Source organism: Aotus nancymaae, unplaced genomic scaffold (genome assembly GCF_030222135.1).
Source record: "Aotus nancymaae isolate 86718 unplaced genomic scaffold, 86718_ANA_hifiasm-v0.15.2.pri h1tg000029l, whole genome shotgun sequence".
In the NCBI taxonomy this organism is placed as follows: Eukaryota; Metazoa; Chordata; class Mammalia; order Primates; family Aotidae; genus Aotus; species Aotus nancymaae.
This window is the reverse complement of record NW_026988442.1, coordinates 50,829,474-50,851,627: the sequence shown is the minus strand read 5'-3', so window position 1 is coordinate 50,851,627 and position 22,154 is coordinate 50,829,474. Positions and strand designations below refer to the sequence as shown.

General features: G+C 38.8%; 2 pseudogenes; one reads left to right on the top strand and one right to left on the bottom strand.

Annotated features, from left to right (window-relative positions):
- The first annotated feature begins 1,291 nt into the window (after positions 1–1,291).
- On the top strand, positions 1,292–1,388 carry LOC135277147 (small nucleolar RNA U13; annotated as a pseudogene).
- An 8,016-nt stretch (positions 1,389–9,404) lies between these two features.
- LOC105708830 (mitochondrial nucleoid-associated protein 1-like) lies at positions 9,405–20,981 on the bottom strand (annotated as a pseudogene).
- Positions 20,982–22,154: the final 1,173 nt, after the last annotated feature.

Sequence of the window (22,154 nt, the reverse complement as noted above, 5' to 3'; positions counted from 1 at the left end):
AAATATTTACTCCAAGATCAAGAGTTTATTCCTTTAAGGCTTAGGTTAATTTTTCCCTCAATTTTATTGCATTTATGGATTTATTTTTGACCTTTAAGGAAGGCTTTGTGACAGTAATTAATGTTTTATTTTCTTGCAAAACGAAAGCATGCTGTCTTGCCTGAGGTTAATGTGTTTTTAAGTCTCTTGAGGTGCTGCGGTTGGAAAGCAATTTAGAATATTGTCTTCTGCCAGCTTCACATACAACAGAGAGATGAGTGGAAAATCTCTGATTAGTGGGTGTGACAAAATATGGCAAGACAGTTATGGAAATATATGTAAACCATGTTGTTTGACTTACATATTGGTTTTTTAAGAACCAAAACAAATACAATGAAAAAAATTTTTTGACAGAACTTAATTAGAGAGTGGGAAGAGGGAGGTGATACAGTAGTCTTTTACAAGTGTAGAAAAAAGTCTCTTTTAAGTAAATTCAGTGTGTAAAAAGCTGATTTTCCAAAACAGAAAAGTTACAGTGTGATTATGAGGTTTATAGAAGCATTTATGAAAGCCTGGAAGTAAGCCATGTATCGCTTAAAACATCCAAAAATATTATTTTGTTTAGATACCTTCCCAGTTGAGTGACCTGAGTAATTCAATAGCTTAATTCTCCACTCACTGGCTATATTGAACTCTCACTCCTTCTTCTCTCAAATCTCCTCCCATTTGAATTCTCTCTTCCTGGCCGGTAGTGGATGATGCCTGTTGCCTCAAGGTATTATGGATGTACTCTTAACCCTTCATGTACTGTACTGTAATTACTTGTAATTGTTATCTCTCACAGATGACAAACTCCTTGAGGATTGAGGTTGTATATCTTATTCACTGTCGAGTATGTAGCACAGTGCCTGGCATATAATAGGTACTCATTAAATATTTAATGTTTGTAGGTGCCAGAATACTGGAATAAAGCTAGAGGAATGAGGCAAAGTGAAATTCCTTTCTAGTCCCTTAGGGACAAGGGGACCCCGTCCCCCACTTGTGGGGCTTTATTTTGTTCTTGCTTAGGTGGGATAAGTTTCCAGACTGTTGGTGTCTCTTTTTGCCATTGATAGCTTTGAGACATGGGTTGGAAATCAGCCATCTTGTATAAAAGAAGCCATTCTGTTCCAGAGAGTGTGTGGTTGGAATTCAGCTTCAGATGGTATACAGATTCTTTAAATAATAATGCATTTAGACAGGCTATAAAGGAGACTGACTCTTTGTTTGGGAATGTGTAAAACAAAGTACTATAATGAAAAGATTGTTGTAGATCATTTTGTAGTTCATGAGCATGATGATTGGATGTTCACTCAAATGTGTGAAATGTGCCACCCTGAACCTTGTTATGATGTTGGCTTGGTAAAACAAAGAAAAGTGTTGTATTGATAAACAGGGAATTAGGGCTTGTTTCACTATTAACTCTGTATTTAACCTTGACCTTATCATGTATCTCTTTTGTCCTAAATTTCTTTTAATTATTTTTATTTTGATTTATTATAAAATTTTCATAAATTTAGAGGGTACAAGTGCAGATTTCTTACATATATATATTGCATAATGGTGAAGTCTGGGCTTTTAGTGTCCCCATCACCCAGATAGTGAACATGCTACCCAATAGGTAATTTTTCAGCCCTCATCCCCATTTCGGCTTCCCACCTTTTGTAGTCTCCAATGTCTATTATTCTACTCTGTATATCCATGTGTCCTCATTGGTTCACTCTCGCTTATGAATGAGAACATGTGGTATTTGAATTTTTGTTTTTGAGTTATTTCAGTTAGGATTCCGGCCTCCACTTCCATTCATTTTGCCAAAAATGACGTGATTTCCTTCTTTTTTATGGCTGAGTACTGTTCCATAATACATATATAAACCACATTTTCTTTTTTCAGTCCTCCATTGATAATCACTTAGGTTGATTCTGTATCTTTGCTATTGTCAATAGTTCTGAAAGAAGGGCAGGCATCTTTTTGATATAATGAGGTATTTCCATTGGCTATATACCCAGTAATGGGATTTCTGGATTGAATGGTGATTCTATTTTTAGTTCTTTGAGACATCTTCATACTGTTTCCCATAAAGGTTTTACTACTTTATAGTCCCACCAACAGTGTATAAACATTTCCTTTTGTTTTTCTACAACCTTGCCAGCATCTGTTGATTTCTCTTTTTTTTTTTTTACGTTTTAGTAATAGCCATTCTGACTGGTATGAGATGGTAACTCATTGTTTTAATTTGCATTTCTCTGATGATTAGTGATTTTAAGCACTTTTTCATGTGTTTGTTTGCCGCTTGTATGTCTTCTTTTGAAAAATATTTGTTCATGTCCTTTGCCCACTTTTTAGTAGAGTTACTTGTTTTTTTCTCTTGTTGAGCTGTTTGAATTTCTCATAGAACCTGGATATTAGCCCTTGTGGATGCATAGTTTGCAAATATGTTTTCCAATTCTGCAAGTTTTGTGTTTACTCTGTTGATAGTTTCTTTTGCTGTGTAGAAGTTTTTTGGTTTAATTAAGTCTTATTTGTCAAATTTTGTTTTTGCTATTTTGTATTTTGAAGACTTGATAATAAATTCTTTGCATAGGTCAATGTCCAGAAAAGTTTTTTCTAGGTTTTCTTCTAGAATTTTTATACCTACAGGTGTTATATTTAGGTCTTTAATTTATTTTAAATTAATTTTTGTATATGATATGGTAAAAAGTATGAGTCCAGTTTTATTCTTCTGCATGTGACTATCCAATTTTCCTAGCATCATATATTGAAAAAGGTTTCTTTTCCAGAGTGTATATGTATTTTTTACTTTGTAAAAGAGCAGTTGGTGATAGGTTTGTTGATTTATTTTTGGGTTCTCTATTCTGTTTCATTGACCTATCCATCTATTTTTAGACTAGTACCATGCTGTTTTGGTTATTATGGCTATGTTGTATGATTTGAAGTCAGGTACTGTGATTCTTCCAGCTTTTTCTTTTTGCTTAGGATTGCTTTGGCTATTTGGGCTCTTTTTTGGTTTCATGTGAATTTTAGGATTGCTTTTTCTAATTCTGTGAAAAATGGTTGGTAATTTGATAGGGATTTCATTGAATCTATAAGTAACTTTGGGCAGTGATATTGTTTGGCTCTGTGCCCCCACCCAAATTTCATTTTGGAGATCCCATAATTCCCATGTGTTGTGGCAGGGACTTGGTGGGAGATGATTGAATCATGGGAGCAGCTCTTTCCTGTGCTGTTCTTATGGTTCTTATGTTTCTCATGAGATCTGATGGTTTTAAAAACAGGAGTTTCTCTGCACAAGCTCCTTTTTTGCCTGCTGCCATCCGTGTAAAATATGACTTGCTCCTCCTTGCCTTCTGCCGTGATTGTGGAACCTTCCCAGCCATGTGGAACTGTAATCCAATAAACCTCTTTCTTTTGTAAATTGCCCAGTCTTGGGTATGTTTTCATCAGCAGTGTGAAAATGGACTAATACAGTAAATTGTTACAGGGAGTGGAGCACTGCTGAAAAGATACCTGAAAATGTGAAAGTGGCTTTTGAACTGGGTAACAAGCAGAGTTTGGAATAGACTGAAGGGCTCAGAAGAAGACAGGAAAATATGGGGAAGTTTGGAATTTCCTAGAGATTGTATTGAATGGCTTTAACAACATTTCTGATAGTGATATGAACAATAAGGTCCAGGCTGAGATGGTCTCAGATAGAGATGAGGAACTTGTTGGGAATTGGAGCAAAGGTAACTCTTGTTATGTTTTAGCAAACAGGTTGGTGGCATTTTGCCCCTGCCCCAGAGATTTGTGGAACTTTGAGCTCGAGAGAGATGGTTTAGGATATCTGGCTGAAGAAATTTCTGAGCAGCAAAGCATTCAAAATGTGACTTGGATGCTGTTAAAGGCATTCAATTTTATAAAGGAAGCAGAGCATAAAAGTTTGGAAAATTCACAGCCTGACAATGCAATAGAAAAGAAAATTCCATTTTCTGAGAAGAAACCCAAGCTGGCTGCAGAAATTTGGGTAAGTAACGAGGAACTGAATGTTAATTTCCAAGTCAGTGCGGAAAATGTCTCCAGGGCATGTCAGAGGTCTTCTTGGCAGCCCTTCCCATCACAGGCCTGGAGGCCTAGGAGGAAAATGTGGTTTCCTGGGCTGGGCCCAGGGTCCCTGCAGTGTGTACAGCCTAGGGACTTGGTGCCCTGTATCCCAGCTGCTCTAGCTGTGGCTGAAAGGGGCCAGTGTAGCGCCTGGACCACAGCTCAGAGGGTGCAAGCCTCAAGCCTTGGCAGCTTCCACATTGTGTTGATCCTGTGAGTGCACTGAAGTCAAGAACTGGGGTTTGGGAACCTCCACCTAGATTTCAGAAAATGTATGGAAACTCCTAGATCCCCAGGCAGAAGTTTGCTGTAGTGGTCAGTGCGGTCCTCATGGAGAACCTCTGCTGGGCAGTGCAGAGGAAAATGTAGGGTGGCAGCCCCTACACAGAGTCCCTACTGAGGTACCACCTAGTGGAGCTGTGAGAAGAGGGCCACTGTCCTCCAGACTCCAGAATAGTGATCCACTGACAGCTTGCACCGTGCACTCAACACCAGCTAGGAGAGAGGCTGTACCCTGCAAAGCCACAGGAGTGGAGCTGCTTAAGACTAGGGGACCTACCTCTTGTATCAGTATGACCTGGATGTGAGACATGGAGTCAAAGGAGATCATTTTGGAGCTTTTAAGATTTGACTGCCCCTTTGGATTTTGGACTCACACGATCCCTGTTGCCCCTTTGTTTTGGCCAATTTCTGCCATTTGGAATGGCTGTATTTACCCAACACCTCAGTTGTATCTAGGAAGTAACTAGCTTGCTTTTGGTTTTACAGGCTTAAAGATGGAAGGGATTTGCCTTGTCTAATGAGACTTTGGGCTGTGGACTTTTGAGTTAATGCTGAAATGAGTTGAGACTTTGGGGGACTGTTGGGAAGGCTTGACTGGTTTTGCAATATGAAGATATGAGACTTGTGAGGGGGCAGGAGTGGAATAATATGGTTTGGTTCTGTGTCCCCACCCAAATCTCATCTTGGACGTTCCATAATTCTCACATGTCATGGGAGGGACCTGGTGGGAGATGATTGAATCATGGAGCGGGTTATTCCTGTGCTGTTCTCATGATAGTGAATGGGTCTTGTGAGATCTGATGGTTTTAAAAACGGAAGTTTCTTTGCACAAGCTCTCTTTTTTTTGCTTGCTGCAATCCATGTTAGATGTGACTTGCTCCTCTTTGCCTTCTGCCATGATTGTAAGGCCTCCCCAGCCATGTGGAACTGTAAGTCCAATAAACCTCTTTCTTTTGTAAATTGCCCAGTCTCAGATATGTCTTTATCAGCAGCATGAAAACAGACTAATACAGACAGCATGCCATTTTGACAATATTGATTTTTCCAAATAGTGACCATGGGTTGGAAGCATGGTAATTTTTTCTGTTTGTGTCATTCATGATTTGTTATATATCAGTAATTTGTTGTTTCTTACAGAGATTTTTCACCTCCTTGATTAAATATATGCCTGGTATTTTATTATTATTTTTTTGTAGCACTGTAAGTGGGATTCCCTTCTTGATTTGGTCCTCAGCTAGATGATTATTGCTGTATAGAAACAGTACTAATTTTTATAGGTTAATTTTTTATCCTGGAACTACTGAATTCATTTCAAATCTACGAGCTTTTTGGTCGACTCTGTAGGGTTTTCTGAATATAATATCATTAGCAAACAGGAATAATTTAACTTCCTCTTTTCTAATTTGGATGCCTTTTGTTTGTTGCTCTTGCTTGATTGCACTGATGGGGACTTCCAGTACTATGCTAAATAAGAGTAGTGAAAGTAGGCATACTTGTCTCATTCCAATTCTTAGAGGAAATGGTTTCAACCTTTCCCTTGTAAGTATGTTGTTGGCTATAGGTTTGTCATATATTGCCTTTATTATGTCAAAGTATGTTTTGTTCTATGCCTAGTTTGTTGAGGATTTTTATGATGAAAGGGCATTAAATTTTATCAGTTGCTTTTTCCACTTTCATAGAGATGATCATATTTTTTTTTTCTTAATTCTCTTTATGTAATGTATCACATTTATTGATATGGGAATGTTGAACCATCTTTGCATTCCTGGTATAAATCACTCCTGATCATGGTGTATTATCTTTTTATATGCTGTTAGATTCAATTTGCTTGTATTTTGTTGAAGATTTTTGAATCTATGTTCATCAGGGATATGAGTCTGTACTTTTCTTTTCGTGTTGTGTCCTTGTCTGCTTCTGATATCAGGGTTATCCTGGCCTTATAGAATGAGTGAGGGAGAATTCCCTTCTCTTCAACTTTTTGGTGTAGTTTATGGGAGAATTTCTCTTTGTTTTTCTTTGTATATTTGGGTTTGGTAGAATTTGGCTGTGAATTCATCTGGTCCTGGGTTTTCTTTTAGCAGATTTTTTTAAATGACTTTGAAAATGTCATTCCATTTCTTTCTGGCCTGTAAGGTTTCTTCATAAAAGTCTACTGTTAGTCTGATGGGGATTTTATTTTCTTTTTTAAATAGATGACTAGATGCTTTTCTGTAGCCAATTTAAAAATTATTTCTTTCACTTTGACTTTAGAAGTTCTTAATATAATATGCAGTACAAAGTCCTTTATGTAATATATTTGCCTAGGGATGGCTGGACCTTCTCTATCTGGATTTTGACTCTCTTGCTAGACTTGGGAAGTTTTCATTGACTATTTTCTTAAGTAGGTTTTTCTGAACTTTTTGATCTCTCTTTTCCATTAGGAATACTGCTAATTCATAAGTTTGGTCACTTTGTATAATCTCAGATGTCTCAAAGGCATTCTTTCTTCTTTTATTTTTTTCCTTATTTTTATCTTACTGGAATATTTCAAAAGACCTGTTTTCAAATTTACAAGAAAAAAACCCAAACAACTTTATTAAAAAGTGTGCAAAGAACAGGAACAGACACTTCTCAAGAGATGACATTCATTTGACCAACAAATATATTTTAAAAAGCTCAACATCACTGATCATTAGAGAAATGCAAATCAAAACCACAATGAGATACCATCTCATGCCAGTCAGAATGGTGATTATTAAAAGTCAAGAAAGCGCAGATGTTGCTGAGCCTATGGAGAAAAAGGAACAATTTTTCACTGTTGGTAGGAATGTAAGCTTGTTCAACCATTGTGGAAGACAGTGTGGTGATTCCTCAAAGATCTAGAAGCAGAAATACCATTTGACCCAGCAATCCCAATGCTGGATATATGCCCAAAGGAATGTAAATCATTCTCTTATAAAGATATATGCATGCATATGCTCATTGCAGCACTATTCACAATGAAGAGATATGAAATTAACCCAAATGGCCATCAATAAAAGAATAAATAAAGAAAATGTGGCACATGTACACCATGGAATACTATGCAGCCATAAAAAGGAATGAGATCATGTTCTTTAGAAGGACATAGATGGAGCTGGAAGCCATTATAATCAGTAAACTAATGCAGGAACAGAAAATCAAATACCACATGTTTTCACTTATAAGTGGGAGCTGAATGATGAGACACATGGACACATGGGGAGGAACAACACACACTAAGGCCTGTCAGAGGGTAGGGGATGGGAGGAGAGAGAGCATCAGGAAGAATAGCTAATGGATGCTGGGATTAATACCTAGGTTATGGATTGATCTGTACAGCAAACCACCATGGCACACATTTACCTATGTAACAGACTGCACATCCTGCACAGGTGCCCTGGAATGTAAAATAAAAATTGAAGGAAAAAGAAAAGACTTGTTTTCAAGTTCCGAGATTTTTTCTTCTTCTTGATCTAGTCTATTATTGAAGCTTTCAAATGTAATTTGTTTTTCCTTAATGAATTTATTACTTCCACAACATCTGCATTAAAAAAAAATCTCTATTAAGAAGCCATCATTAGAGCGAAACTGGCAACCAACAGAATGGGAAAAAAATTTTTGCAGTCTACCTATCTGACAAAGGGCTAATATCCAGAATCTACAAAGAACTAAAACAGATATACAAGAAAAAAACAAACAGCCCCATTCAAAAGTGGGCGAAGGATAAGAACAGACACTTTTCAAAAGAAGACATATATGAAGCCAACAAACATATGAAAAAATGCTCATCATCATTGGTCATTAGAGAAATGCAAATCAAAACCACATTGAGATACCCTCCTATGCCAGTTAGAATGGCGATCGTTAAAAAATCTGGAGACAACAGATGCTGGAGAGGATGTGGAGAAATAGTAACAGTCTTACACAGTTGGTGGGAGTGTAAATTAGTTCAACCATTGTGGAAGACAGTGTGGTGATTCCTCAAAGATCTGGAAGCAGAAATACCATTTGACCCAGCAATCCCAATGCTGTATATATGCCCAAAGGAATGTAAATCATTCTATTATAAAGATATATGCATGCATATGCTCATTGCAGCCCTGTGTACAATAGCAAAGACCTGGAACCAACCCAAATGCCCATCAATGATAGACTAGACAAAAAAAAGTGGCACATATACACCATGGAATATTACACAGTCATAAAAAACAATGAGTTTGTGTCCTTTGTAGGGACTTGGATGAATCTGGAAACCATCATTCTCAGCAAACTGACGCAAGAACAGAAAACCAAACACCACATGTTCTCACGCATAGGTGGGTGTTGAACAGTGAGAACATGTGGACTCAAGGAGAGGAGCATCACACACTGGGGGCAGTTGGGGGGGTAGGGAAGGGACAGCAGGGGGTGGGGAAGGTGGGGAGGGATAAAATGGGGAGAAATGCCAGATATAGTCAAAGGGGGAATAGAGGCAGCAAACCACCTGGTTACGTATGCACCTGTGCGACAACCCTGCATGACCTGCGCATGTACCCAAGAACCTAAAGTAAAATTTTAAAAAATTCTCTATTTCCTTGGTAAATTTGTCATCCATATTCTGAACTTTTTTGTACTAGTTTTCATATTTTTCTTTGCATCTCATTGAGCTTTGTTAAAATCAATATTTTGAATTATTTATCCAGCATTTTGAGCCATTCTTTTTGATTTGGATCTGTTGCCAGACAATTGTTGTGGTCCTTTGGTGGTGTCATAAATTCCTACATTTTCATGTTTCCTATGTCCTTCCATTGATATCTGTGCGTCTGGTATGGCAGTTATCTTTCTGTTTGTTTTTGTTTTTTTTTTTGTCCATGTTAATGAAAATTGACTTTCTATATAATTGTTATAGATTTCAATAGTTTTATTATTTTCACTCCCTCTTCTTGTTTCAAATGCAATTTTAAATTGTTAACTATGTATTATAGTCAGCTCCATATTATGCCCTTGTAGTTCCAAAGCTTTTTAAAGTGATATCCAGGTCAATACTACTTAGGCCAGTACTGCAGCTTCAGATGCATGAAACTCCAGCTACAACACAGGATGAAGTATCCTGTGAAGACTATTGTGATACCACTGACTCCACTCTTCTTTATGGTGGTGTTGCATTTATTCCAGCCCTTTTGTACAGCTCCCAAGAGCTTCATTAGAGAGAATTTGGAGATTTTAAGTCTGATTGGAGGTTTCAAACTTCTTATATCAGTCGAATTTCTTTCCAACAAAGGAACTTTTGAAAGTCTTCCCTCCTGGGGACTGATAAGCTGTGGTTTCTGGGCCATTGCATTCTACCACTGAGGCTTTCCTGGGGACACCCCTAGTTCAAGATAAGCAGGAAACAGACTGGAAGTTCCTTTCTGCCAGCAGTTGTAGCATGATTGGTGAAGGGGCTCTGAGAAGTGTGATCCTGGGCTAGGAACAAAGGGCCCTGTCATTCAGTGTGCAACGTTTGGAACTGACAGCCAGATTTGGGTTCCAGGGAGACTTGTTCTTTACTCTAATGCTTTTACATCTGAGACTCAATTATGACTGATGTCTTTTACTTTCTCTTCTTGGGGAAATTTTGTAGACAGGAAAGATTTTGAGTACTTGGTTGTGTTTCAGAAAGAAATTCATTTTAAGTTACCTCCTTTGGAATGAACCAGCTTAAAGAGGGTCTTCATCTTGAGATTTCTTCTCTGACTGAATCATCAGTTTTGGTCCTCAGAGCCATGCTCATGGCAGTCCATTCTTGCTTTTCTGTCCCAGACACACTTATCTCTGCATTTTTTTGGTTCTTTTATGTCTCTACTCCCATGCTAAGTCTTTATTCTTGGTTCCCCATGACTCAGATTTTGCCTAATGAGCTAATTTTAAGGCTTAATTAGTGATTCTGTGTTCTTTTTCTGAGTCCCAGTGTCTCTTTTACCAGTGGAGACTCTTGAGGGGTGATCCCTGCAATGGTTAGGGATCAACCCTCAAGAGTCTCCACTGATATACCCACACCGAATTTCCTCCCGCTCCCCACTTCCTCCTTAATCCCTAATAACACTAGTATGTTCTCCACTTCTATAATATTATCATTCAAGAATGTTATATGAATGGTATTTTACAGTATATATGAGTTTCTCCGCATCCTCACTGCATTTGGTTTTGTCACTATTTTTAATTTTTTTTTTTTTTTTTTTTTTTGAGACGGAGTTTCGCTCTTGATACCCAGGCTGGAGCGCAATGGCGCGATCTCGGCTCACCGCAATCTCCGCCTCCTGGGTTCAGGCAATTCTCCTGCCTCAGCCTCCTGAGTAGCTGGGATTACAGGCACGCGCCACCGTGCCCAGCTAATTTTTTTTTTTTTTGTATTAGTAGAGACGGGGTTTCACCATGTTGACCAGGATGGTCTCGATCTCTTGACCTCGTGATCCACCCGCCTCGGCCTCCCAAAGTGCTGGGATTACAGGCTTGAGCCACCGCGCCCGGCCACTATTTTTAATTTTAATCATTCTGATAAACGTGTGCAGTTGTATCTTGTGGTTTTAATTTGCCATGTCACTAGTAACTAATGATACTGAATCTCTTTTTATGTGCTCCTTTGCCATCTGTGTATCTTCTTTGGTGAAATGTTTTTTCAATGCCTTTTGTTCATTTTCTGTTTTCTGTTTGTTTGTTTTGAGATGGAGTCTTGCTCTGTCACCCAGGCTGGAGTGCAACCTCTGCCTCTCGGGTTCAAGTGATTCTTTAGCCTCAGTCTCCCCAGTCACTGGGATTACAATTGCCCACCATCACGCCCAGCTATATATATATATTTTTTGGTATTTTAGTGGAGACAGGGTTTCTCCATGCTGGCCTGGCTGGTCTTGAACTCCTGACCTAAGTGGTCTGCCTGCCTTGGCCTCCCAAAGTGCTGGAATTACAGGTGTCAGCCACTTCTCTTGGCCCTTCTTTCCATTTTCTAATCGAATTTTTTAACTGCTGAGATGTTAAGAGTTCTTTTTATATTTAATATGCCATAATTTTTGGATATGTGGTTTGTAAATATTTTCTCACAGTCTATAGTTTTTGTTTTCATCTTAGTAACAAATCTTTCAAAGAGCAACATTAAAAAATTCACAATAAAATAATTTGTTACACAATGTACATTAATTCTGGTGTGCTTTACAATTATTTATCATATGGTACATATGTCCTCCAAATTTTATTTTGGTTTTTGGGGTATATGTTCAGGTTTGTTAAATGGGTAAATTGTGTGTCTCTTTGGTTTGGTGTGCAAATTATTTTATCACCCAGGTAGTGAACATAGTACCTGATATGTAGCTTTTTTCCCCCCATTATCACTCTCCTCCCATCCTCCACTCTAAAGTAGACCCTAGTGTTTATTGTTCCCTTCTTTGTGTACAAGTGCACTTAATGTGTAGCTCCCACTTAGAGGTAAGAACATGTGGTATTTGGTTTTCTGTTCCTGCATTAATTTGTTTAGAATAATGCCCCCAAGATTCATCCATGTTGCTGCAAAGGACATTATATCTTTTTTTTTTTTTCCAGTGGTCCTTATGATTATTTTATTTATTTATTTATTTATTTATTTATTTATTTATTTATTTATTTTTTATTGCATTTTAGGTTTTGGGGTACATGTGAAAAACATGCAAGGTTGTTGCATAGGTGCACACGTGGCAGTATGATTTGCTGCCTCCCTCCCCTTCACCTATATCTGGCATTTCTCCCCATGCTATCCCTCCCCAACTCCCCACCAACGGACCTCCGTGTATAGTGCTCCCCTCCCTGTGTCCATGTGTTCTCCTTGTTCAACACCCACCTATGAGTGAGAACATGTGGTGTTTGATTTTGTGTTCTTGTGTCAGTTTGCTGAGAATGATGTTTTCCAGGTTCATCCATGTCCCTACAAAGGACGTGAACTCATCGTTTTTAATGGCTGCATAATATTCCATGGTGTATATGTGCCACATTTTTCCTGTCCAGTCTATCATCGATGGGCATTTGGGCTGGTTCCAGGTCTTTGCTATTGTAAACTGTGCTGCAATGAACATTCGTGTGCATGTGTCCTTATAGTAGAACGATTTATAATCCTTTGGATATATGCCCAGTAATGGGATTGCTGGGTCAAATGGAATTTCTATTTCTAGGTCCTTGAGGAATCGCCACACTGTTTTCCACAGTGGTTGAACTAATTTACACTCCCACCAACAGTGTAAAAGTGTTCCTATTTCTCCACATCCTCTCCAGCATCTGTTTTCTCCAGATTTTTTAATGATCACCATTCTAACTGGCGGGAGATGGTATCTCAATGTGGTTTTGATTAGCATTTCTCTAATGACCAGTGATGATGAGCATTTTTTCATATGTTTGTTGGCCTCATGTATGTCTTCTTTTGTAAAGTATCTGTTCATATCCTTCGCCCATTTTTGAATGGGCTTTTTTGTTTTTTTCTTGTAAATCTTTTTTAGCTCATTGTAAATTCTGGATATCAGCCCTTTGTCAGACAGGTAGGCTGCAAAAATTTTTTCCCATTCTGTTGGTTGCTGATTCACTCTATTGACTGTTTCTTTTGCCGTGCAGAAGCTGTGGAGTTTGATTAGGTCCCATTTGTCTATTTTGGCTTTTGTTGCCAATGCTTTTGGTGTTTTGGTCATAAAGTCCTTGCCTATGCCTATGTCCTGAATGGTTTTGCCTAGGTTTCCTTCTAGTGTTTTTATGGTGTTACGTCTTATGTTTAAGTCTTTAATCCATCTGGAGTCAATTTTAGTGTAAGGTGTCAGGAAGGGGTCGAGTTTCTGCTTTCTGTATATGGCTAGCCAGTTTTCCCAACACCACTTATTGAACAGGGAATCCTTTCCCCATTGCTTGTTTTTTTCAGGTTTGTCAAAGATCGGGTGGTTGTAGATATGTTGTGTCACCTCCGACGCCTCTGTTCTGTTCCATTGGTCTGTATCTCTGTTTTGGTACCAGTACCATGCTGTTTTGATTACTGTAGCCTTGTAGTAGAGTTTGATGTCTGGTAGTGTGATGCCTCCCGCTTTGTTCTTTTTGCTTAGAATTGACTTGGCTATGCGGGCTCTCTTTTGGTTCCATATGAAGTTTAAGGTGGTTTTTTCCAGTTCTGTGAGGAAGGTCATTGGTAGCTTGATGGGGATTGCGTTGAATCTGTAAATTACTTTGGGCAGTATGGCCATTTTCACGATATTAATTCTTCCTAACCATGAACATGGAATGTTTCTCCATCTGTTTGTGTCCTCTCTTATTTCATTGAGCAGTGATTTGTAGTTCTCCTTGAAGAGGTCCTTAACGTTCCTTGTTAGTTGTATTCCTAGGTATTTTATTCTCTTTGTAGCAACTGTGAATGGCAGTTCGTTCTTGATTTGGCTCTCTTTAAGTCTGTTATTGGTGTATAGGAATGCTTGTGATTTTTGCACATTGATTTTGTATCCTGAGACTTTGCTGAAGTTGCTTATCAGTTTCAGGAGATTTTGGGCTGAGGTGATAGGGTCTTCTAGATATACAATCATGTCGTCTGCAAATAGAGACAATTTGACTTCCTCCTTTCCTAATCGAATACCCTTTATTTCTTTTTCTTGCCTGATTGCTCTGGCTAGAACTTCCAGTACTATATTGAATAGGAGTGGTGAGAGAGGGCATCCTTGTCTAGTGCCAGATTTCAAAGGGAATGCTTCCAGTTATTGCCCATTCAGTATGATATTGGCTGTCGGTTTGTCGTAAATAGCTTTTATTATTTTGAGATACGTTCCGTCGATATCTAGTTTATTGAGAGTTTTTAGCATAAAGGGCTGTTGAATTTTGTCGAAGGCCTTCTCTGCATCAATTGAGATAATCATGTGGTTTTTGTTTTTGGTTCTGTTTATGTGGTGAATTACATTTATAGACTTGCGTATATTGAACCAGCCTTGCATCCCCGGGATGAATCCTACTTAATCATGGTGGATAAGCTTTTTGATGTGCTGTTGTAATCGGCTTGCCAGTATTTTATTGAAGATTTTTGCATCTATGTTCATCATGGATATTGGCCTGTAGTTTTCTTTTCTTGTTGAGTCTCTGCCGGGTTTTGGTATTAGGATGATGTTGGTCTCATAAAATGATTTGGGAAGGATTCCCTCTTTTTGGATTATTTGGAATAGTTTCAGTAGGAATGGTATCAGTTCCTCTTTGTATGTCTGGTAGAATTCGGCTGTGAACCCATCTGGACCTGGGCTTTTTTTGGGTGGTAGGCTCTTAATTGCTGCCTCGACTTCAGACCTTGTTATTGGTCTATTCAGGGTTTCGACTTCTTTCTGGTTTAGGCATGGGAGGAGGCTACTGTCCAGGTATTTATCCATTTCTTCCAGGTTTTCTAATTTATGTGCATAGAGTTGTTTGTAATAATCTCTGATGATGGTTTGAATTTCTGTGGCATCTGTGGTGATATCCCCTTTATCATTTTTTATTGCATCTATTTGGTTATTCTCTCTTTTCTTTTTTATTAGTCTGGCTAGTGGTCTGTCTATTTTGTTGATCTTTTCAAAAAACCAGCTCCTGGATTTATTGATTTTTTGTAGGGTTTTTCGTGTCTCTATCTCCTTCAATTCTGCTCTGATCTTAGTTATTTCTTGTCTTCTGCTAGGTTTTGAGTTTTTCAAAGGACATTATTTCATTCTTTTTTTATGGTTATGTAGTGTCCTATGGTGAATACATGCCACATTTTCTTTATCCAGCCCACCACTGCTGAGCATCTAGGTTGATTCCATATCTTTGCCCTTGTGCAAATAATGCTGTGATGAACATACAAGTGTAGTATTTTTATGGCAGAACAACTGATATTCCTTTGGTTATATATTGCTCTCTACAGTGACTGAAACTAGTTTACATTCTCACGAGCAGTGTATAAGCATTCCTTTTTTTCTGTAACCTTGCCAGGATCTGTTGTTTTTTAACTTTTTAATATTGGCCATTCTGACTAGTGAGAGGTGGTATCTCATTGTGGTTTTTATTTGCATTTCTCTAATGATTAGTGATATTGAACATTTTTTCATATGCTTGTTTGCTGTGTGTATGACTTCTTTTGAAAACTTTCAGTTCAGGTCCTTTGTCTATTTTTTAATGGGGTTCTTTTTTACTTATTTATTTATTTAAGTTCCTCATAGATTCTGGATATTTGAAATTTGTCAGATGCATAGTTTGCAAAATTTTTCTCCCATTCTATAGGTTGTCAAAGAGAGAAAGTTTTTAATTTGTATGAAGTCTAGTTAGTCATTTTTTTCCCTTTATCAATTATGCTTTTGATGTAAAATCTTAGAACTTTTTTGTGTAACCCTAGATTCTGATTTTTTCCTTTGTTTTTTTTTCTAAAAGTTTTACTATTTTACACTTCATTTTAATGTGTGTAACTCATTTCGAGTTGATTTTTATATGAAGTGTGAAATTTAGGTTGAAGTTCATTTTATTGCCTATGGGTGTCCAATTGCTCCAACACTTTGTTGAAAAGGCTATCTTTCTTCCCTGAATTGCTTTGTACTGATGTCAAAAATCATTTGTGCATATTTATATGGCTCTATTTCTGTGTTCTCTGTTCTATTCCATTGACATATGTGTCTGTAGACTACAACTACTTAGTCTTGATTATGGTAGCTATATAGATAGTTCTGAAATTAGGTATATTGGTTTTTCTTTCTTTTAAAAGTGTTTTAGCTATTCTAGTTCTTTGATTATTCACATAAATGTAAAATAATCTTGTCTAAATATAAAAAAACCTACTGAGATTCTGATAAGAATTGTATTAAATCTATGCTCAATTTGGGGAGAATTAACATTTTTAATATATTGAGTATTTCAATTCATGAACATAGTAGTTTTTATTTTTTTATTTTTGGTCTTATCTTTGGTTTTGGCCTAAGTATAATACTATCTTCATGAAATGAATTGGAAAATATTTCCTCCCTTTCTGTTTTCTGTAAAAGATTGTGTAGAATTGGTGTTAATATTCTTCAAATATTTAGTGAAATTTTCCAGTGAAACCACCAAGGCCTGCAGATTTCTCTTTTTTTTTAAGTTAAAAATTTAGTTATTTTAATAATGATTTGGATATTCAAATTATGTATTTCATATTGGGTGAGTTATGGTAATTTGCGTTTGTTGGAGAATTGGTTCATTACATCTAAGTTGTCAATGTTTGTAGAGTTGTTCACAGTATTTCTTTATTATCCTTTTGGTGGCCGTAGGTTCTTTAGTGAAATCTCCTGTTTTATTTCTGATATTGGGTATTTGTGTCTTCTCTATCCTTCTCTTTCTTTAGGGACAGTCTCTCACTCTGTTACCCAGGCTGAGTGAGGTGGTGTGATTATAGATCACTGCAGCCTTAACTGCTGGGCTCAAGTGATCCTCCCACTTCAGCCTCCTGAGTAGCTGGGACTATAGGCACATACCACCATCCTGGGCTGTTTGTTTTTTATTTTTGGTAAAGATGAGGGTCTTGCTATGTTGCCAAACTGGTCTCAAACTCCTTGCCTCAAGCCATCCTCCTGCCTCAACCTCCTGAAAGCACTAGGATTACAGGAATAAACCACTACTCCAGCCTGTATTTTGTTGTTGTTTTAAAATCCATTCATCCACTGTTTTTTTAAATTGATATATTAGTGATACAGGATGGGGGGCAGAGAAGTGCTAACAGAAGAGTGGGGTCCCTGGCCAGCGCTCCACCCCAGGGCTGTGCTCATGGAGGTAGGTAAGGACACAAGCATTTCTGTTTTTGTGTCCAAATGTTGATTTTTCCAAGACCACCCTAGCCCTCTATGCCCCCATCCTGTTCCTATAAAAATCCGAAGACACTAGCAGGCAGAGACACAAGTAAACCACCTTCCCACTCCATCTCCCTTCTGGCCTCCCCATCCACCTCGCTGAGAGCTACCACCACTCAATAAAAAACCTTGCAGTCATTCTCCAAGACCACGTGTGATCCGATTTTTCTGGTACACTAAGGCAAGAAGCTGGGATACAGAAAGCCCTCTGGTCCTTGCAATAAGGCAGGGGGTCTAATTAAGCTGATTAACACAAGCTGCCTGTGAACAGCTAAACTGAAAGAGCACACTGTAACACACGCCCCCTGGGGCCTCAGCAGCTGTAAACATTGAGCCCTAGACGTTGCCATAGGGTCAGAGCCCACTCTCCCCTTGACCTGCCGGTCTGCTTGCTCCCCCTAGGGGTTTTGAGCAGCGGATCCTGCGGAAGCACACAACCACCCCATCACCATGCCCTGTGTGGGGGTCAAGGGAATTTTTCCCATTTCAACAGGACTTAAATTTACCCTATATTTTTTGTTTTATGTTTGTTCTCTTTTCTCAGCTTTCTTGTTTTCTTCTTCTTGCCTTTGAGTGGGTTACTTGAACAATTTTTAGTATTCCATTTTATTTATAGTGTTTTTGAGTGTATTTCTTGGCATAGTTTTTTTTTTTTTTAGAAAGTTTGCTCTAGGTATTGCAACATACAGTTTATCACAATCTACTGGTATCATTATTTTACCAGTTTGTGTAAAGTATATAAATGCTACCTCCATCCCTTTCTTATTCTTTGTTTATAATTGTAATAAATATTTACTCTGCATACATTTAGAACCATATAAGAGAGTTCTATAATTTTTGTTTCAATTGTCTATCATAATTTAGAAAACTTAAGAGGCAAAGGAAAGCCAATTGTATTTACCTATATTTCTGTTGCTGCATTCCTTTTTCATTTCTGATGTTCCAAGCTTCTTTCTTTTAACATTTGTGTTTAGAGAGCTTTTTTAAAGCTATTCTTTTAGGGTTGGACTACTTTTGAAAAATTCTCTTAATTTTCCTTTATCTGAGAATGTACTGCTTTCTCTTTAATTCCTGAAGGATAATTTCACTGGATACAGGGTTCTGAGTTGACAGTTCTTTTCTTTCAACCCTTGGAAGATACTGTGCCACTTCTCTCTGGCTACCATGGTTTCTTCAGGGAGAAGCTCACTGTTACTCAAATTGTTTTCCCCTAAATGTAAGATGTCATAGCTGCTTTCAACACTTTGTCTTTAGTTTTCAGAATTTTAATTATGGTATGTCTTCATGTGTGTTATTTTGTTATCTTGTATGGGGTTCACTCAACTTCATGAATTTGTAGTTCTGTGTCTCTTGCTAAACGTGGGAAGTTTTCAGCCATTAGTTCTTTAAGTATGTTTTCACCCCACCCTCATTCTCTCTTTCCAGGACTTCGATGACACAAATATTACATTTAAAAAAAGTTCCCGAAGCATGTTCACTTTTTTCAAGTCTGTTTTCTCTATATTTTTCATATTGACTGATTTGTATTGTTTGCTCTTTCTGCTCATCATTACTTTCCTCTATTTCCTCCATTCTGCTGTTGAACTTATTCATGGAGCTTTTTTAAATTTTAGTTACTATATCTCTTAGTTCTAAATTTCAGTTTGGTGCTTCTTTATATCTTTCATTTCTTTACTGAGACATTCTTTTTCTTTGCTAAAGCTTTCTATTTTTTTCATTGTTTTAAGCCTGTTTGTAATTACTCATTGAAACATGTCTATAATGGCTACTTTAAAATCTTTGTTAGGTAATTCTAGCACCTCTGTCGTCTGTTGTTGGCATCTATTACTTTTGGTTGTTAGTGTGATTTTTTATGAAATCTGGAAATTTTTATATTATGTTATGAGACCCTAAATCTTATTTAAACCTTTTGATTGGCCTTCTCTGACACCACTCTAGTGGTGGAAGGAGGGAGGTGCCACCTTGTTAATATCAGGTGGAATGGAAGTCTAGGTTCTCCAATTGGCCTTGTTGACACTTGAATGGGAGGGACTCCTTATTACTACTGGGCAAGGGTGGGAATTCTGGCTCCACATAAGGTCTCTATTGACACTGTGGTGGGGGTGGACTCATTATTGCTGGGTGATGGTGAAAGTCCTAATTCTTTAGCAGGCTTTCTTTAATACTACCTCAGTGAGGTGTGGAGGGTTCCTCAATACTGTTTGATGGGGGTAGAAGTTCTGGCTCCTTGTGTGGTTTTCGTACTGCAGGGATGGGGAGATCATGTTATTGGCCAAAGGGATGAATGTCCTGACTCCCTACTTGGCTTTCTTTGATACCACTCTGGTGAGGGTGTTGGAGCACCTTATTAGTGTCTCATGAGGGTGGAAGTCTAGGCTCCCCACGTGACCTTCATTGGCATGGATCGGAATGGAGCAACAACTTTTTCTTTGGGGTTAGGGTAGAATAGAGCATTTCTTGTTTAAACATTTTCTGACTAAGCCAACCTTTTCCTGGCCTTCAGCTAGAGACAAGCTTTTGTTCAGGCTATTTTGCCCATGCCTGTTGGTGTGTCCATGTTTCTGCCTTCTTCAGCTGGATGTCTTGGATGCGTTAGGCAAAAATAAAGCCCAAGGAATGCATGACCATGTTGTTCTTTGGGTTTTGATGTTCCTAGCAGTAACCTTCGCTCCACCTTTCAGAGTCTTCCTGTATTTGCTTTATGTATTATGTCCAGGGTTTTTAGTTTTACCTAATAGGTGGAATAAGGAAAAATACATTTATTTCGTCTTCCTGGAATAATATGTCTTATAGAAAAGATTTTATTTGCTGCTGAGATTAGGAGTTTTAGTGGATGAAGATAGGGTAGTTGAGAGGAGGAGGAAGAGAAAGAAGAGGAAAGAAAAACAGGTTCTACCACTCCTAAGAAACTCTGTGAGTCCTGATTGAATATTTGTTCATTAACTTTTAATTCAGCAAATGTTTGTAATTCACCACTGTATGCCCAGGAGAGTGACTGATGCTAGGAACACAAGGACAAGTAAGATTTATTTTTGTTTATTAGGAGCTTAAAATCTAGTCTTATAGAAGCTAACACCCAAATAAGCAAATTGTTACATGTTATAATAAAAGAACTGGGTCCTAAAGTATGAGTAGAAGTTCTCTAGGTTAGCTAAAAATGAAGATGATTTAGACAAAAGAAGACTTGTTTGAAGGCATGGAAGCATAACATTTTTATGGATTTAAGAGGATGGCATGCACTGGTGTGAAAAGAGTAAGGGTTTCTTACGAGTGAATGGTGGGAGATTAGACTGAAAATATTAGTTAGAATCAGATTGTTGAAGGCTTTAATATATATTCATGCTAAGCATGTTTTACACTTTGGTTCATTTTTTGAGACAGGGTCTCACTCTGTTGCTCAGGCTGGACTGCAGTGGTGTGCTTTAGGCTGACTGCAACCTTGACCTCCCGGCCCAGGTGATCTCTCCACCTCAGCGTCCCAAGTAGCTAGGAATACACACAGGTGCCACCTGGCTTATTTTTTGTAGAGATGCCATGTTGCTCAGGCTGGTCTTAAACTCCTGGGCTCAAGCAGTTCACCCACCTTAGCCTTCCGAAGGGCTGGGATTACTGGTGTAAGCCACTGTGTCTGGCTGGTATTTTAGACTTTATGCAGGCAATGGAGAATAATCTTTAAGCTATTTTAGTGAACATTTAAAATAATAACTTTGGGCACAGCCTGAATCCTGTCCTCTCACTTTCCTCCATGGACAGCATGAGCTTCACCACTTGCTCCACCACCTTCTCCATGAACTACCTGTCCCTGGGCTCCATCCAGTTACCCAGCCACAACATCCAGCCTGCCAGCAGTGTGGTTAGCATCTATACAGGCGCCAGGGGCTTGGGCTCCTGGATCTCTTTGTCGCCACCAGCTTCTGGGGCCTCTGGGGGTGTGGAAACCTGGTCATAGGGATGGCCAGGGTTCTGGTGGGAAAGGGGGGCATCCAGAATGAGAAGGAGACAATGCAAAGCCTGAATGGCCACCGGGCCTCCTACCTGGACAGAGTGAGGAGCTAGGAGATTGAGAATCAGAGGCTGGAGAACAAAATCTGGGAGCACCTGGAGAAGAAGGGACCCTCAGTAAGAGACTGGGGGTGTTACTTCAAGACTATTGAGGACCTGAAGGCTCAGATCTTTGCAAATTCTATAAACAATGGCCACATCATTCTGCAGATTGTCAGAGCCCATCTTGCTACTGGTAAGTTTAGAGTCAAATATGAGACAGAGCTGACCATTCACCAGTCTGTGGAGAGTGACATTTATGGACTCCACAAAGTCATTGATTACACCAGTGTCACTCAGCTGCAGCTGGAGGTAGAGATCAAGGCTCTCAAGGAGTCGCTTTTCATGAAGAACCGTGAACAGGAAGTAAAAGGCCTACAGGCCCAGATTGCCAGCTTTGGGTTGACTGTGAAGGTAGATACCCCAGAATCTTAGGACCTCAGCAAGATCATAGCAGAAATCTGGGCCCAGTACAAGCTGGATCTGAAGAACTGAGAGGATCTGGACAAGTACTGGTCCTAGAAGATTGAGGAGAGCACCATAGTGGCCACCATGCAGTCCACCATCAGACCTCCTGAGATGACACTCATGGAGCTCAGATGTATAGTTCAGTCCTTGGAGACTGACTTGGACCTGATGAGAAATCTGAAGGCTAGCTTGGAGAACAGCCTGAAAGAAGTGGAGACCCACCACTTCATGCAGATGGAGCAGCTAAACGGAGTCCTGGTGCACCTGGACTCAGAGCTGGCACAGACCTGGACAGTACCAGGCCCACAAGTACAGGCCCTGCTGAATATCAAGATCAAGCTAGAGGCTGAGATTGCCAGCTACTGCTGCCTGCTGGAATATGGGGAGGACTTTAATCTCGGTGATGCCCTGGGCAGCTGCAATTTTATGCAAACCATCCAATAGACCACTGCC